Below are 19,872 nucleotides of genomic sequence, written 5' to 3'. Positions count from 1 at the left end.
AATGTGCGTTCAGCAAGCCACAGTGAGGGTCACATGAAATGTGCTTCATTAAATAAACTGAGATGGCAACTGCTAATGCAATTCCATCTGGCCTGGAACTAAAAAATTTTCGATCCAGCAAATAGTAGTCATGCACCATTTGACTAACAACCACAAGTGTAATAATCAATAAAATGAAAGGTGCACTCAACTAGGTTTGTGTGAATTTTTCGTCATTTGCATTTGCCTAATTACGCTAAATTTGAGGGCAACTATACAAAATTAATCGAAATGCAAAACCAGCATTTGACACCATATTTTAACACAGCCTACTTTTTAATCTCCACTTTGGACACGAGAATGCATTTTGCATCAAACAACAGTGAAAAAACACATAGGCAACAATCAGTAGCTACTTGCCTTGTTGCTGTTCTTCACATCCAATCTATAAGCCCGATTCACAAAGGAAAACTGAGACAAAAGTCTAACTTTACGACTGTTGGTATTCACAAAGTGCAGATTACGAGTAGTTAAGTTAGACTTTTTGTCTCAGGTAAACTTAAGTTCTGGGCTTAAGTTTAACTCTTTTGGTCTAAATTGAACTTAAGACCAAAACTTAAGTTTAACTGACACAAAAGTTTAACTTTACTACTCGTTAATGTCTTTTGTGAAGAAAGAAATTTTGTTAAGTTAGACTTTCGTCTCAGTTTACCTCTGTGAATCGGGCTCTATGAATGTAATATAAGTGGTCCTGAAACAAATTCAATAGGATGGAGAGCCCCCTGCCATGCATCTACAAATGCAACTAATTGGGAATTAATAACCTTTTATTCAATAAAACCATGTACTAAGTGACACAGCTGTTTTAATTTTTAGGCAGAGACTGTCTGAGCCCATCACACAAAGGTAAGTGTAGTTGCACAACAATATTACAAATGTTCACTTCCACAGAAAGAGCCACCTTAGAAACCAAGCCCTCATCCCAGTCCTCATCTTAAGACAAATGCAAGTTTGTATTCATCCTTTGTCAGCTGTTAAAAAACATGGTGTGCATGGTCTATTATGATTGTCGAAGAGAAAAGATATTCAAACACTTCATGCAACAGCTTTTCAACAGCCCCTCCTCCTGCTGATCTTTATGATTTAGAATCTTATAATCTCTGTCGTACTTCTTCAGTTTCGCCTTTGCTTCCGTAGTCTATCCTACACACCTAAACTTTGTGCTGTTGCAGTCTGTGCTGCTGCTGTCTCTGTCTCTGCTGTGCTCTATCAATCTGAGCTGTGTGCCTGCTATCTCTTATGTGCTCTAGCATTTTGTGCTGTCCTTCAGCAGTCTATTCTAGGTTCTGTCAGCCTCTAATGTGCTACAACAGCCTGTGCGACGCTACTGCTTCCTCCCATGTGCTCCTGAAGATTGTGCTGTGCTCCATAAGTCTTTGTTGTGCTTTACAGTGTGCGGTGGGCTCTTGTAGGTTCTGCTGTGCAGTCACTGCTATGCTCCTATAGTCAATGTCATCCTTCTATAGTCTTTGTTCTGCTCCAGTAGTCTCTGTTATGCTCTAACACTCTGTGCCGTGCTCCTGCAAACTCAGCTGTGCCCCGCAGTCCTTGCTCTGTTCCTCCATTCTGTGCTGCACTCTTGTAGTCTACGCCTTGTCCCATCAGTTGTTGCTGTGTTCCTGAATCTAATCTCCCTTGTGTTCAGGCAGCCAGTACCATGCTCCTGCACACTCTGAAGTGTACAAGCAGTCTGTTGTGTTCCCTGTAGTCTGTACTTGGCATTGGCTTGTTGCTCTATGTGTGCTTCTACAGTCCATCTATGCTCCTACCTTTTCTGCTGTGTTCTTGTAGTCTCTGCAGTACTCCTGTAATCACTGGCATGGTCCTGCAGCCTTTGCTTTGCTCCAGTGCTCTGCTATTGTTCTCTTGTAGTTTCTGTTTTGCTCTGCCAGTCTGTGCTATGCTCTTTTAGTGGGTGGCTATTTTACTGCATTTTCACCTATGTATCGCGTTCCGAGTTTCTCTTGTAATCCCATGTCTTAGCTTTCCCCTGTAGTCTAAAACCTGGCAGTTTCTTGTGTTCTGCTGCATTCTGTGCCTTGCTGTCTGCTGTCACAATCTCAGCTGCACTTCTACAATCTGTGCCATGCTCCTGCAGTCTCTGTTTTTCTCCAGCAATTTATGGTGTGCGTGTACCATCTCTGCAGGTCTCTAACAGACTGTGCTGTGTACATGCATTCTAAGCTCTGTTATTCCAGTCTGTGCTCCTATAGTCTTTTCGGTGCTTCATGAGTATCTGCTATGCTCCAAAGTACTCCCTGCAAGTCCTGACTGTACCCATCTCTTAGAGTAAAGAGAAATTGATGTATTGTCAAGAATAATGTACAGCCTATTAAAAATTGCTGAATGAACACTCTGACAAATTGATTCAGAAAATATTTACTCACATATCTAAATATTTTGTGATGTTAGTGATAGTGAATGAGTGCTGATTATGTTTTGCAAAAGACAGATATAAAACAAAACGGCTTGCAATATTCTAAATTCTTCCAAGGAACACTAGCTGATCCAATTTACGGTTTATATCCTTGTAACACACATATATAAGAGTACGTGTGTGTGTGTGTGTGGGTGTGTGTGTGTGTGTGTATATATATCTATACTACTATTATAAAGAGAGAACAGAAACCTTTTGGCAAGGGGACCGTAGGGGACCTCAGAGTGTGACCGCTCAGCCTTCCACAGGGCTTGGTCGCCCAACTCACTGCTGCCGCTCCTGCCTGCCTTGCCGCCTCCTGCCTGCAGATTCCTTTGCTCGCTGCCCGCTGCTCCTTGGACTTTCCCGCTGCCCACTGCTTCTTGGATTTCCCGCCGCTGCCTCCCTGCGGCCCCGCCCCCCTGCTCCCACCACCCAGCTGCTCCTCCCTCCCGGCTCCTTACTTATGACGCCCCGAAAGCGACCGCGCAGCGGATGTGCGCAGCGGATGTGCGCAGCGGGAGCACCAATTGAGCACCGAAGGTGCGCCAAAGGTAAGCCCGTCTGCGCCCGTCCGCGCCTGGACCGCGCCCAGCGCCAGAACCCCTGGCCCCCGCAGAGGCCACTCCACCCGCCAGACCTACGACGCCGCCACCCTCAACGCACTCAACACCGGCCGAACACCCGGGTGCTACCGAGCCACCCCGAGACGCACCCACGGACCCTTCACCTGCCAGTCCTGCAAGTTCTCCTGCATCCGGACCTGCACCGCACTCACCAAGCCGACCCCCAGCAGCAACCACCTCAAGTGCATCCTGCTCAACACCCGCTCCGTCCACAGACACGCCGTGGAGCTCTGGAACCTCCTCAACTCGACATCCCCAGACGTCGCCTTCCTCACAGAAACATGGATGAGCGCCTCCTCAGCGCCCGACATCGCCATCGCCATCCCGGATGGATACAAGATCACCTGGAGGGACCGCGTCAACCAGACGGGAGGAGGCATCGCCATCGTCCACAAGAACACCATCCGCATCACGACCAACTCTGACGACACCCTCACAGCCGCCAAACACCTGCACTTCCAGATCCACACCGACCCCAAGACCACCCTCAGAGGCACCCTCATCTACAGACCCCCGGGACCACGCACACAATTCAGCGAAGACATTGCCAACTTCATCAGCCCACACGCCCTCCCCTCCGCTGACTACATCCTCCTCGGGGACCTCAACTTCCACCTGGAGAACAACAACGACCGCAACACCACCACCTTGCTGGACAACCTTGCCAACCTCGGACTCAAGCAGCTGGTGACCACCCCCACCCACTATGCCAGCCACACGCTCGGCCCCGTCTTCTCCTCCAGCAAGGACATCTCCTTCAGCCACGCCACCGGACTCCACTGGACGGACCACAGCTGCATCCACTTCAGCTTCAGAAGGACCACGATCCACCACCACCAGCAACAGGTTCCCCGCAGAAGCTGGAACAAGATCACAGCCGACCAGCTCGCCACATCCCTGAACAAGAACCCTCCCGCCAGCTCAGCGAACCCCAACCATGCCGCCGACAACCTCACGAGGTGGATCAGCAACTGCACAGACGACCTCGCACCACTGAGGACCCCTCCCAGCAGACCCGGCAGCAAGAAAGCATCCTGGTTTACCGACATACTCAAGAGCTCCAAGAAGAACTGCCGAGCCCTCGAGAAAGCCTGGCGCTGAGACCCGACTCCAGACAACATGACCACCCTCAAGCTCGCCACTCGAAAACACCACCAACTGATCCACACCACCAAGAAAACCGCATTCAAGGAACGACTGGACAACAACACCCACAACAGCAAGGAACTCTTCAACATCGTTAAAGAGCTCTCCAACCCCAGCGCCGAAAACAACGACATCACCCCATCGCAAGACATCTGCAACTCGCTTGCCTCGTTCTTCCACAGCAAGATAGCAGACATACACAACAGCTTCAGCACACATCCGACGCACCCTACGACCGCACCAGCGCCCCCCACCACCATCCTCCGCGCCTGGACCCCGATCAACACCGAAGACACCATCCGCACGATGAACCTCATCCACTCCGGATCTCCAACCGACCCCTGCCCTCACCACGTCTTCAACAAGGCCGACTCCGTCATCGCACCCCATCTACGGGACACCATCAATGCCTCCTTCGACATCGCAACCTTCCCGGAGAGCTGGAAGCACGCCGAACTCAGTGCCCTCCTGAAGAAACCAGCAGCAGACCCCACCGATCTCAAAAACTACCGCCTCATCTCTCTCCTCCCGTTTCCGGCCAAAGTCATCGAGAAGACCGTCAACAGACAGCTGACCGCCTTCCTCGAGACGAACGGATCCCTCCACCACTCGCAGTCCGGATTCCGAGCCAACCACAGCACCGAGACCGCCCTCATCGCAGCCACTGATGACATCCAAGCCCTGCTCGACAACGGGGAAACAGCAGCCCTCATCCTCCTGGACCTCTCCGCAGCGTTCGACACTGTCTGCCACCGCACCCTTGTACAGCGCCTCAGCAACGTCGGAATCCAAGAGAAGGCACTGGAATGGATCATCTCCTTCCTCGCCGATAGGACACAGAGAGTCCGCCTCCCCCCGTTCAGATCAGAAGCCACCTAAGTCAGCTGCGGCGTACCACAAGGATCATCACTCAGCCCCATGCTGTTCAACATCTACATGAGCCCCCTCGTGGCCATCACACACCAACACAACCTCAACATCCTCTCCTACGCAGACGACACCCAGCTGATCTTCTCCCTCACCAATGACCCCGCCACCGCCAGAACCAACCTACACGAAGGGATGAAAGACGTAGCCGAGTGGATGATGAACAGCCGCCTGAAACTGAACTCAGATAAGACGGAAGTCCTCATCCTGGGATCTTCGCCCTCCGCCTGGGACGACTCCTGGTGGCCCCCTGCCCTGGGCAGCGCCCCCAAACCAACGGACCACGCACGCAACCTGTGCTTCATCCTGGACTCCTCCCTCTCAATGACCAGACAAGTCAACGCCGTCTCCTCGTCATGCTTCAACATCCTACGCATGCTACGGAAGATCTTCCGGTGGATCCCCACCAAAACCAGGAAAACGGTCACCCAGGCCCTCGTCACCAGCCAACTGGACTACGGCAACTCCCTCTACGCCGGTACCACTGCAAAACTCCAGAAAAGACTCCAGCGTATTCAGAACGCCTCAGCACGACTCATCCTGGACATCCCCCGACACAGCCACATCTCCGCACACCTAAGAAACCTGCACTGGCTCCCCGTCAACAAGAGAATCACGTTCCGACTCCTCACCCACGCACACAAAGCTCTCCACAATCAAGGCCCAAGATACCTCAACGACCGCCTGAACTTCTACACTCCCACCCGCCAGCTTCAATCGCCCAGCCACGCCCTCGCCGCCGTCTTCCCGCATCCGAAGAGCCACAACGGGAGGAAGATCCTTCTCCTACCTGGCCGCCAAGACGTGGAACTCCCTCCCCACCCACCTCCACCTGACCCAAGACCACCTCGCCTTCAGGAAGCAACTCAAGACCTGGCTGTTCGAGCAGTAGAGGATCCCCCCAAGCGCCTTGAGACCCTCCGGGTGAGTAGCGCGCTATACAAATGCTTTGATTGATTGATTGATTGATTGAAGGTAAACTCGGGAACCACAGCGCCAATCCACACACCCAATACATTGTTGTAATCCTCAGGGTGTGTAGATGGACATAGGCTGCATAAAATAAAAAATAAACGTACATTAAAAAATTAAAGTTTAAAAACAAAGCAGTCCCCTAAAACAAGCACCGGCCGCGACGTAGCGCTGACCGCGACCTACACCTGCGTGGTGATGACAGGCGGGGAGGAGCGGTGACGAGCTGCGACGTGCGGCAAGGAGTGGCGCGGCGGCTCAGGTAAGGCAAAGCGGGAGACGGGAGGCGGTCTGGGCAATGTTGGGGCGGACATGGGCCCGTGAGTGGGGGCTAAGTCCGGAGCGCGGCTGAGGTAAGGCAGAGGCGGGAGGCGGGCGGCGGGCGGGCAGCGGTATAGGCAATGTCGGGGAAGGCGGGAGGGCGGGGGGCCCGACCGGGACTAAACAAATGCTCAAAATGCAGCCCCCAGCCCCCTTCTGCCCCCGGGCAACGCCGGGGCGGGCTGCTAGACAAAGGCGGGAGGCGGCCGGGAGGCAGCGAGCGGGCAGCGGTATAGGCAATGTCGGGGCGGGCGGGAGGGCGGGGGGCCCGGCCGGGACTAAACAAATGCTCAAAATGCAGCCCCCAGCCCCCTTCTGCCCCCAGGCAACGCCGGGGCGGGCTGCTAGTATGTATATATATATATATATATATATATATATATATATATATATATATTACCTACTGGCGGTCGCCAGTAGGTAGTTATAGTTAGGATTTTTTTCAATGTTAAATCTCAAAATTCTATTTGGAATAACTTTGGCACCGGTTGACGAATCTGCCTGAAAATTTCCTGAAAATGGCCTCGCGGCGCCCCGGTCCTTCCCTGAAAGTTTGGGGGGGATTCGTCAAGCGGGGGCCAAGATAAAAGGGGGGTCCCAAAACGCGTTTTCCCCATGTTAATTTCCATAGGGCGGTCGATTTCACTTTTAGCCCGAACGGCTGAATGGATTTCCACCAAACTTGGCAAAATTGTAGGGACTGGTAGCCCGATGTGCCTTTGCTATGTCTCAAGATATGTGCTCCACTGGATTTTGAGTAATTTAGGTTCAAAAAAATATATATATCTATAGCAGCGCACCGGTACGCGCACCGGTGCGCTTACCGTGCGCGCCACGCGACTTGCGTGAGGAAAGCTGATTGGCTCTCGGGTGTCTGTAAACATTCTAAACAGTCCGGAGCGGCCGCCATCTTGTGTCTCGGTAAAATCGAGACACAAGAGGTGGCCAAAACAAAGAGGGAAATGACCATAAGGGGGCAGAGTAGACCCCCCTTGACCCCCTAGGTTTGATGTGGGGGCCATAAAAGGGCCCCGCAGGGCAAAAAAAAAAAAAAAATGTTTTGATTTTCGCGGGGGGAGCGCCCGGTACGCGCACCGGTGCGCGCACCGGTGCGCGTACCGGGGAGTGTACCATGGGGAAAAAGAATGACAGTTTTATAAGTAGCTGTTTAAAAAAAAAATGTTTTGTTGTTTTTTTATACGTACACATACATATATAAATGCATATGCATATATATATGCATATATGTGTATATGTGTGCGTGTAGAGAGAGGTAGAGAGGTAGAGGTGTAGAGGTAGAGAGGTAGAGAGGTAGCGGTAGAGAGGTAGAGATTAGTAGAGAGAGAAGAAGAGAGAGGTAGAGAGGTAGAGAGTAGAGAGTGAGTAATAGAGAGTAGAGAGTGAGTAGTAGAGAGTAGTAGAGAGCAGTAGAGAGAGTAGCAGAGAGTGAGTAGTAGAGAGTAGTAGAGTGAATAGTAGAGTGAGTAGTAGAGAGTAGTAGAGAGTGAGTAGTAGAGAGTGAGTAGTAGAGAGTAGTAGAGAGTAAGTAGTAGAGTGAGTAGTAGAGAGCAGTAGAAAGTGAGTAGTAGAGAGTAGTAAAGAGTGAGTAGTAGAGAGTGAGTAGTAGAGAGTGAGTAGTAGAGAGTAGTAGAGAATGAGTAGCAGAGAGAATAGTAGTGAGTAGTAGAGAGTGAGTAGTAGAGTGAGTAGTAGAGACTAGTAGAGAGAGAGTAGTAGAGAGTGAGTAGTAGAGAGTAGTAGAGAGTGAGAAGTAGAGAGTGAGTAGTAGAGAGTAGTAGTGAGTAGTAAAGAGTGAGTAGTAGGGAGAGAGTAGTAGAGAGTGAGTAGTAGAGAGTAGTAGATAGTGAGTAGTAGGGAGTAGCGAGTAGCGAGTAGTAGGGAGTGAGTAGTAGAGAGAGAGTAGTAGAGAGTAGTAGAGTAGTAGAGAATGAGTAGTAGACAGTGAGTATTTGAGAGTAGTGGAGTCGGAGAGAGTAAGTAGTAGAGAGTAGTGGAGAATATTCCAAAGTTTGGCACAGCACCACTTTCACAATGAGTCCAATCAAATCATATCACTTAGAGTCCTTATTGAAGCGCTGAATCTTGGTGTATATTCAAATGCTTTTATTTTCCTTAAGTTTATGTACCACAGCCAGCCGAAAGGTTTCGTTCTGTACAACAGAACTTCTTCAGGGCGTTCTTATTTCCTTCAAGTTATGTCGGTATCCAGTTGTCATATAACTAGATATTTCTTCCAAATGTTAGACGAGACATAAGTATATTCTTATTCAAAGTGACTAGGTATCAATTTTACCCACACAATTCGGGCAGACTTGAGTAATTTATAGCATCCTGAAAGTCAGTCTTTCAAAAATTCCAAAGTATAGGACATGATAATCCAAATCCAAATGTTTCTCAAGAAAAGTCATTTACAATCGTTCGGAATATCGGTGTTTGGGCAGATATGATCCAGGGACCCCCAGTATGCAAGGGGAATTAGTCCCCCCTCTGCAAACGCGCCAGTGGCCTGCATTGCAGAGAGGTGTAACAAGGGTGTGGCCTCATTACACTTCTCTGCAATGCAGCTCCCTCGCGCATACTGGAGGCTCCTGGTGGACTAGTTGACCCCAGGGACCCCCAGTATGCAAGGGGAATTAGTTCCCCCTCTGCAAACGCGGCAGTGGGCTGCGTTGCAGAGAGGTGTAACAAGGGGCATAGTCTCATTACACCTCTGCAATGCAGCCCCTGGTGCATACTGGAGGTTCCAGGTGGGCTAATTGGCCCCCAGGGGCCCCCAGTATGCAAGGGGAATTAGTTCCCCCTCTTTAAACATGCACGGGGGTTGCGTTGCAGAGAGGTGTAAAAAGGGTTGTGGCTTCATTACACCTCTCTGCAATGCAGTCCCCTGGCGCACACTGGAGATTCCTGGTGGGCTTTCAGGTCTTATATAGTTAGGAATTAGCATTAAAAAAAACCTTTGAAATTCACTGAAAAAACCATAGGTTTCACACCAGTTATAGTTAGGAATTAGCATTTAAAAAACCTTTGAAATTCACTGAAAAAACCATAGGTTTCACACCAGTTATAGTTAGGAATTAGCATTTAAAAAACCTATTAAATTCACTGACAAAACCATAGGTTTCACACCAGTTATAGTTAGCTGGAAATTTTACTGATATAAAACCATTGAAATTCCCACGTTATAGTTAGTCGGACTCACTATAACTTGCGCGTGCAATGCACTGCTGATGACATCACATATTACATCACTCATGACATGGTCAGTGACATCACTCATGACATCACTGATGACACCATCCTTGTGACACAGTGACAGACCTCCTCTCAGTGTAAAGTAACCCTTCAGACACATATTCAAAAATAGAAACTGAAATATTTAAAAAATGGAGATACCTATATCAGTTACAACAAGCAATTCTGTAATTCCACTATCTATATACACATCCACTCATTCACCAACAGTTCTATATAGTCACTCATACATATACTCACTCATCATATGAAGAGATACACCTATACATCCTGTTACACACCGACATTCATCCAAAAGTAACTCAAACACACATTCACACATGCAAATAAACTATTGAACAACCATTTATTTGAATATAGAGTTATACACACACTTCCACCTTACTTCTATTGAAAATTACACATATTTATTCTCTTAAACAATCACTTATAGAAACACATACTTATTTAAACAGGAAATCTTACAATCTCTTACTCTCACATATACTCACTTATATACATCAATATTCATATATACTAGATTAAAACATATGTAGTTACTGATAAAGACACTAGTGAGACAGTCATTCACTCACTAACAAACACATATAGACACTCATCCACCCATACAGTCCTGTACATATGCTGTCTTCAAAACACATACAAACAAAGAGTCAGTCACTCATGCATCTATGTGCTAAGTAATACCCCCACCAAACCATATAGACACTCATACTGATACTAATAAAAATATCAAATAACCCATATACATACGCATGTAGCTACTTATCAACACATGTAGCCACTTATACACAAAGTGAAACACTAATATATGTATTTAAATTATTTAAACATAACTCACTAATATTTATTTTTCAGAAAGACACATATTCACTGGATGGTGTCATCAGTGATGTCATGAGTGATGTCACTGACCATGTCATGAGTGATGTAATATGTGATGTCATCAGCAGTGCATTGCACGCGCAAGTTATAGTGAGTCCGACTAACTATAACGTGGGAATTTCAATGGTTTTATATCAGTAAAATTTCCAGCTAACTATAACTGGTGTGAAACCTATGGTTTTGTCAGTGAATTTAATAGGTTTTTTAAATGCTAATTCCTAACTATAACTGGTGTGAAACCTATGGTTTTTTCAGTGAATTTCAAAGGTTTTTTAAATGCTAATTCCTAACTATAACTGGTGTGAAACCTATGGTTTTTTCAGTGAATATATATATATATATATATATATATATATATATATATATATATATATATATATATATATATATATATATATATATATATATATATATCAAAAAAATTCCCTTGCACGCATAGAGTGATGCATAAATTATGCAAAAAAGAAGGAGAGAACTCTGGGTAGTTCCCAAGTTTAGGTGGAAGGCAGCTCCTGTATAGAACACCCACAACACCAGCGACACTCTAAATTTGCTCACCTCAAATGTCTGCTTTTCTATCAAAGTTTTTAAGCATAGGATTAGCACAGTGCTATCCAAGCCGAGATAGAAACAGACAAAGTCTTTTGCCATTTCTACAGCAAAGTCTTTAAGCATAGGATTAGCACAGTGCTATCCACGCCGAGCTGTAAAATGACAAAAGCCATTTACCACTCCAGGCACAATATTACAGCTTTGGATTGGTAAAATATCATCCAAGCCAACCTGAAATGAATAAAAGCAACCCCTGACATGTGTTTCGCTGTCATTACAGCTCTTCAGAGAGGTTTAGCTTTGTCCAGACACAAGAGAGCACCCAGTATAAGTCAAAACAATTCCCTTGCAGGCATAGAGTAATGCATAAATTATGCAAAACAGAAGGAGAGAACTCTGGGTAGTTCTTAAGTTTAGATGGAAGGCAGCTCCTGTATAGAGCACCCTCAACACCAGCGACACTCTAAATATTTTTTGCATAATTTATGCGTCACTCTATACCTGCAAGGGAATAGTGCTAATCCTATGCTTAAAGACTTTGCTGTACAAATGGCAAAAGACTTTGTCCATTTCTATCTCGGTGTGGATAGCACTGTGCTAATCCTATGCTTAAAAACTTTGACAGAAAAAAGACTTTGCTGTACAAATGGCAAAAGACTTGTGGAGAAGTGTGGCTCAATGGTTAGAGCGGTAGACCCTGATGCAGAGGTCTGGCCCGGGACCAAGGTTCAATTCCTGCCTCGGCGGGTACTGGGCTCAATTTCCTCGGACCTGATAATTCTCACCTCGGTGCCTATTCTAGTCATGGATCCCACTCTGCAACTCTGGGCAATAGCTTGCTTAATCTCTACAACGGCCCCAACAGCGCTGGGATGCCTGGCTTCACCTTGGAGGTGCCCAGGAGTGGACATTTCACAGGGAAAAGCCAGGAAGGGTTTCACAGCTGTAAGCGTTACAGCACCAGGACACCCCAGTTGGGGTATTAGTGCGCTTTACAAGTACAAATTACATTACATTACTTTGTCCATTCCTATCTCGGCGTGGATAGCACCTGCTAATCCTATGCTTAAAAACTTTGATAGAAAAGCAGACATTTGAGCTGAGCAAATTTAGAGTGTCGCTGGTGTTGAGGGTGCTCTATACAGGAGCTGCCTTTGACATAAGCTTGGGAACTACCCAGAGTTCTCTCCTTTTTTGCATAATTTATGCGTCACTCTATGCCTGCAAGGGAATTGTTTTGACTTATACTTGGTGCTCTCTTGTGTCTGAAGAGCTGCATTGACATTAAAACACGTGTCAGGGGTTGCTTTTATTCATTTCAGGTTGGCTTGGATGGTATTTTACCAATCCAAAGGTCTAATATTGTGCCTGGAGTGATAAATGGCTTTTGTCATTTTACAGCTCGGCGTGGATAGCACTGTGCTAATCCTATGCTTAAAGACTTTGTTGTACGAATGGGAAAAGACTTTGTCCATTTCTATCTCGAAGTGTTTTCCAAGTTGAAATCCTATGTTAAAGACACCAAAGATTTCCTGGAGAAAATCGAAGCCATTGTATGGGACCCCACATACCTAATAATGGTACTGGACATAACAAGCCTTTATACGAACATTAGGCATGAACTGGGACTAGCTGCAATAGAGCACCTCTTAAACAAAAGGCCCGCTAGGTTTGCACTACACAACTGTATGCTGCTTGAATTCATCGAATTCTGTTTGACAAGCAACATTTTCCTGTTCGATGATCAACTCTATGCACAGGTATCTGGGACCGCGTGGGCACCTGCTTTGCCCCCAGCTGCGCGAACTTGTTCGTAGGCTGGTGGGAGGAGCGGGTGCCCATGGAACTCCAGGTCGGAGAGCATGAGGCAGGAAGGGTGGTGAGGGTGTACCGATACATTGATGACCTCTTCATCATGTGGCAGGGGACGGTGGAGATGGCTCATCAGTATATCGAGGTCCTGAATGACAACAACTGTAACCTGCACTTCTCGGGGACAGTCAGTCCGGCAACAGCTTACTATCTGGACCTGAGGGTGTTTGTGGAACAAAACAGGCCACACACCTCGCTATACCACAAACCTACGGCAGGTAATTCCATCTTGAGAGTGGATAGTAACAACCCCAACAGATTGATACAAAGTATCCCCTACGGGGAACTCCTGAGGCTGAAAAGGAACAGTAGTAGGGATGAGGATTTTGAACTGGCAGCCCACAGCTGTGTAGAGAGATTTTGTAAAAGAGGATACGATCCCATCTCTCTATCTAAAACATTGATAAAGGTGAGGAGGATCAAAAGGGTCGACCTACTTATGCAGAATCCTGTAAATAAACAACTCAGCAATGATGGTAAATTTCGGATGATCACACCATACACTAGTGAATCCCATAACCTAAAAAGAATATTGCATAAAAACTGGCATATTCTAAAAACTGATCCAGTACTAAAGGATGATATTCCACCTAAACCCTTAGTAACGTATCGAAAGGCAAGATCTTTGAAAGACTCACTAGTGAGGAGCCATTTCGAAAACTTTACTCCTAAGACAGGCAAAATAGCAGAGATGGGGGGCTTTTACCCCTGTGGCAAATGCAAAGCCTGCGCAGGCAGTAAGAGGGTTTGAGTGTATGAGGTTCCGGGTGCAGGCATCTCCAAACCCATTGAAAGGTTCATGACATGCAGCACCAACTATGCTGCATATTGTCTTGTCTGCCCGTGCTGCCTAAGATACATAGGGAGCACTATTCATCAACTGAAGGTCAGAGTCCTGGAACACCTTAGGGCGATTGACAAAGCAGACCAATCCTATCCTGTCGCAAGACATTTCGATCAGATACAAAAAAGAGACAGGAATAAATTGCAATATTTCGGCCTTGACTATGTGCCGGAAAGTGTGAGGGGAGGAGATAGGCTGAAAAATCTGAGACGCCTGGAATCCAGGTACATTATAGATCTGATGACGAAGGCACCATTAGGACTGAACAGCGGGTAAGAGCTTGCTGTCCATCTAGGAAAATGAGTAGCTGATGGGATAGTGTTGTAAATTGAACTGTATAGGACCCTGATGAGTGTGATGGTCTTTCTATGACCCCTGTTAACATTAACATTATTTGGATCTCAAACAATAATTCTTTCTGTCACATTTGTTTGTTTCTTTCCATTTGATTCCTTTCTGTTCTCCCCTCTTCTCCCCTATTTTCTTGGACTTATTTATCTGATCGAATTCTTAGTGATCTGGACTAAACTGTATAGTCATACAGAACTAGATGAATTGAGATAATATATGTATGAGGAGAGATTGGGGGTTGAGAATTTAGAATGTAATTTGTAAATGAATAGAATACACACCTCAGACAATAATAAGATAAATGTATTGTACTGATTTAGTGGATTGTACAGAAGATCGGTGTGGTATAATACATCAGATGCCTTACTTGCTTGTGAAAGTGAGAAATTTGCCAATTCATGGCTTCATGGACTGTCGGAAATTCGAAATGGTGGTGCGAGTCTTTGCGCTCCTTCAATCTCCCCGTAAGGTTACAATGTGGAGAGCAATGCCGATACACGGCGACATTTATTTTATTGTATTTCAGATTATGTTGCACTGAGTAAACGCGGGGCAAAGACGGGAATGTGTACCGGAAATGCAGATTCTTTTATGTTTTTGCATGTTCAAAGATGGCGCGATACTTAGTTGCAATGGCTTAAGTCCATCCACTATGTTTAGCCAATGAGCGATTGTATTAATACCCAGGCTAACCTGCGAAGCGTGACTAACACTGACGAAGGCTTGATGCTGAAACACGTCTGTTGGCTCTGAAAATAAAATAATGATGGTGTGAGCATCAAACTTGGGTCTACGAGTGCGGTTCTTCTGAGGGGGATTCTTGGAAGCTGAGCACTATATATATATATATATATATTCAATGAAAAAAACATTGGTTTTAGGCCATATATAGTTAGGGATTTGCATTTACAAAACCTTATTTTACTCGCATAAAACCATTGAAATTCCATATATAGTTAGAAGCGCTAACTATATATCGCGCACACGCAATCCACTGCTGATGATGTCACATATTACATCATTCATGACATGGTCAGTGACATCACTGATGACATCATCCAGTGACTGTATGTTTCTGTAAAGTTAAAATATGTCTTATATTTTGAAGAATGAGTGGATGTATAAGTGTCTGGATGAAGGATTTAGTAGGTGCATGACTGACTGTATGAGTGAGTGATTAAATGTGTCTCACTAAGTGCATGGGTTAGTGACTGGGTTTTAATTTGTGCATCATTATATCTGTTGTTCTACAAACTGCTGCATATGTTGATCAGTAGCTATATGAGTAACTGTATGGGTTATTCATTGGTTGTCCAAGTATTTGTATGGGAAAGTGAGTGTGTGTGTGTGTGGGTGGCTGGGAGGTGTGTAACTCTGTGCATAGATGTGTGAGCAGTTGATTCACTAGATGTATGGGTTCAAAAGTGCATGTGGAAACAGCTGTATGGGCGGTTGACTGTGTGCATGAGTGTATTGGTGAGTGAATGGATATCTCAGTGCTACATGTCAAAGTAAGTACATATGTAAAACACAGTACATGTGAGAGTTGACATATATAAATAACTGTGCATAAGAGCCAGTGAATGTGTGAGTGGCTGTGTGGATCATTGTGAACTTGTATCAGGGATTGTATAAGAGAGTAAATATGTTGAGGAAATGGAGGTGTTATTGATTCTTTGCATGACTGACTAGGTGTGTGAGTAACTCCATGGATGTGTGACAGTCTGTGAGTGTCTGTTTACAATGAGTGTATCTAAGGTTATATCAGAGTCTGAAGAGGTTCATCGTATAATCACATGAATGATGTCATCAGTGATGTGATCAGTAATGTCAAATGAGATGTCATCAGTGATGTCATCAGTGATGTCATTTGAGATGTCATCATTGATGTCATCAGTGATGTCATTTGAGATGTCATCAGTGATGTCATTTGAGATGTCATCAGTGATGTCATCAGTGATGTCACTGACCATGTCATGAATGATGTAATATGTGACATCATCAGCAGTGGATTGCGTGTGCGCGATATATAGTTAGCGCTTCTAACTATATATGGAATTTCAATGGTTTTATGCGAGTAAAATAAGGTTTTGTAAATGCAAATCCCTAACTATATATGGCCTAAAACCAATGGTTTTTTCATTGAATTTTCAAGGTTTTGTAAATGCAAATTCCTAACTATATATAGACTATAACCTATGGTTTTTTCATTGAATTTCAATGGTTTTTTAAAAGCTAATATCTGTAGCTGTAAAATATATTCTTGTTTAAATCTTGAAATATATTTTTCATGTTCTTTAGACAATTTTTTTAAAACATTTTTTTTTGTTTCGCTCCCAGTCCGCGAACCGGTCAGCTTCCCGTTTGCTCAATTTAAAGCCGCGGCTTAGTACGCGAACCAGTAAACGTTCCTTTAGCGTAACTGTTACGTTTGCATGACGTTTTGCGTTATCGCGTAATACGTCATTGGACGCGCCAAGTTAGCGGACCCGGAAGTGGACCGGAAAGCGGAGCAAAGCGCGAAACGTAAACACAGCAGGTCATGTGACTCGATAATTACACTTTTCATTGGTTCATTTCACTTTTGGTTTCCTAATGATGTAATACTTGGTCATGTGATATAAAATTAACACTTTTCATTGGTTTAGAATTTTTCCTTCTCCCAAATGATGAAAACCCCTCCTTCTTTCCTCACTCTGACTTTCATCTTGGTGAGAGAAAGACCCTTTTTGATTCTTCAGCAATGGCTTCAATGGTTGCTTCAGCCAGTGTGCCCCCACCACCTCCTCCACCTCCTCATGGGAAGAAAGGACCACCTGCTTCACTAATTATAGAAGAGGAGGAAAATCAAGAAGAGGAGGAAGAGGAAGAACATCCAGAGTTTTTGCCAGAGGAGCCCAGGAGATATAACAGGAAAGAAAATTACATCTGGCAATTTTTTTAATTTCCAGCTGACCAAAAAAAAGTCAATGCCAGATACGTCTTTTGTCGTATTTGCGGCAATCGTCTTTCAAGGGGCACAGACAAAAAGTACAGCTATGGGAATCATACAATGCACAGGCACATGAGTCGGTGGCACCCTAACAATTACAGTAATGCCCAGCTTCGCGACCAACAACAAAATCCCCCAGAAATGGCAAGAAGATCTGTTGTTCAGGAGGTATCGGGACCGGAGGCGAGGGAGGTGATCCCGAACATCCAAATCAACATAGGAGAAGTGAAGCAAGTCTGTGTGTGGTGCAACCAGACACTTTGCTACCGCGAAAGTAGCATTACCCTTATAATGAGAGCCATCAACAATCATGTGTGCCCAAAACGCCCCAAAAAGTAAATTCTTCTTTTTTTTGTTGCTCCTGTTGAGCCGTCTTCGATGAATCATTTTTGTTTCCCCCCTCCCCCCAAAAAATAAAAAAAAATACAAAATGTTCAGAAAAAAACAAAAAAATATAAAAAATGTTCAGAAAACTAATAAAAAAAATTTAAAACAACAAAAACAAAAAAAACAGTTCTTTTCAGAAATACCTCCCCATTATTAAAAAAAATTGGTAGAATTCTTTGAACTCTGCCAAGCTCTATTTCTATTAGTTCGCTCCCAGTTCGCACTCCGGTACGCGAACTTTGAGCGTACCAAAAAAAATTTTTTTAAAAAAAGGAACAGTAAGTATAAGGAAAGGAAACAGACAGTTATGTTACAAAAAAGACAGATATAGGGAGTAAAGAAAAGATACTGTTACCCGCAATTCACTTCTGATCATGTCATATATTACATAATTTTTGACATGGTCAGTGAGATCATCAGCAGTGGATTGCGAGTAACAGTTTTTTTTGTTTACTTCCTATAGTTGTCTTTCTTGTAACATAAATGTCTTTTCCTATCCTTATACTTACTGTTCTTGTTTTAAAAAATTTTGGAGATCATTCAGAAACAGTAACATTAATAGAGACAGAATTAGTGAATAATAATGAAGAAGTATGAGAAGAGAGGGACTGAGAAAAATACTGGAAGGAGTAGAAAAATTAAGTAATAGAGAAAGGAAGGAGAGAAGTAGCAAACACAGGAAAGTAAAGATTAAAGAAATGAAGCAGTAGAACTAATAGATGTTAAATGTGATAGATTAAATGAATGATTGAGGGTGACGATAAGGTGTGTCCTCTCTAAAAGTTTGTTTAAGGTGAACCGTACTCTGGGTTGCATATCAAATTTATGCTTGTTGAAGAATACAGACGAGATAATAGATGTGAAGACCTACCATTGCAGTAAAACATGCCCACTTATTACATCAATCATAACATAGTCAGTGACATCATCAGCAGTGGAATGCAGGTTAAAAAAGTAGAAAACATTTACCTTATAATTCATGTTAACTTTTCAAGCAAATTTTTCATACATTCAATCTGTAAAAGAGAGAACAAACATTTCCAAAAATATTAAAACATGTATTTAAAAATTAGAAAAAAGAAGGGAAAAGGTTCAAGAAGAAACAGTTTTTAAACAACTTTGACACTTACAGAAACCTCTACTTCTCTACGACCCCTACACAATCCTAAAGATATTTATTTTAAACAAACAGTATCTTCATGCTGATGAAATGAGGCCTATTTTGAAACATGATGCTTCTTTTGCATTGCTTATGTCTCACAATAGTGATGCAATAACAGCGCAAAAGAGATGTAAAACCATCATAAAATTGTGTCAAACATTTTAAATGATTGTTTTAGGATGCAAATAAGATGTGTGCTTTCAAGAGCTTTCTTTGAGGTGAGGCCTATTTCTTTTTTTTAAAAAAAACAGTACCTAGAAGTACAGCACTGTAAGCATTAAAATTGACACTTACAGAAGACTCAGCTTCTCCATATCTACCTCACATTTCTAAATGTATATCATAATTTCAAAAAGCATAACATTAATTATACATGTTAAATGGTTTATTTTTGCTGTTCTCAGAAAGTATCAAATTTCACTTAAATCAGTGACTTGAAGGTATTCATCATGTAACAGCGGGGGAAAAAAACCACAATCAAAATGACTGTGTTTAAAAAACCCATACAAACTAAGAAAACTGATTTCAAAACTCCTTAAAATTAACTTACTTTCAATGACGTCGAAGGATCTCCTATAAACAGCATCCACTCTGTTGTGCTATAAATATTTTCAGCCCGCCACTTTCTGAAAGAAAACCTCCATCGATACGAAAAATATGTTACATAGAAAAAAAGACTTCTCTCATTCTATCACATGTTTCCACTAGGCCAAATCATGTTGCCGCGATTCGCAAGTCTTGTAATTCTTCCAATCAAATCCCGACATTTTCTATATTCGCAACTTTCAAAAAGAAAACATTTGAGATTATTTTCACAATCCTGGACTACTAATATCTTACTCTTCTTTGTCACTCATGTTCTCCTTTTCCTATGACACTGATACTGCTTACTATGAAGCAGACTTACTTGCATCAGGTTTATATAGTTGGATTTTTAATCTAGACAGCATTGCAGACTTACATTCCCTCTACTTAAAATTTTGGTTTTAAAAACACCAGATAAGAATTTTTAAGGTCAAACGGCAATTTTTTTTTAAAGTTACAACGGAATCATTGCAGAATGACCAGCCGTTTCGAGACTTTAAGTAAGCTGTATAATGTCCTGAT

The sequence above is a fragment of the Lissotriton vulgaris genome, chromosome 7 (genome assembly GCF_964263255.1).
Source record: "Lissotriton vulgaris chromosome 7, aLisVul1.2, whole genome shotgun sequence".
Classification (NCBI taxonomy): domain Eukaryota; kingdom Metazoa; phylum Chordata; class Amphibia; order Caudata; family Salamandridae; genus Lissotriton; species Lissotriton vulgaris.
The sequence above is the reverse complement of the archived record's forward strand: the minus strand, read 5'-3'. Positions refer to the sequence as shown.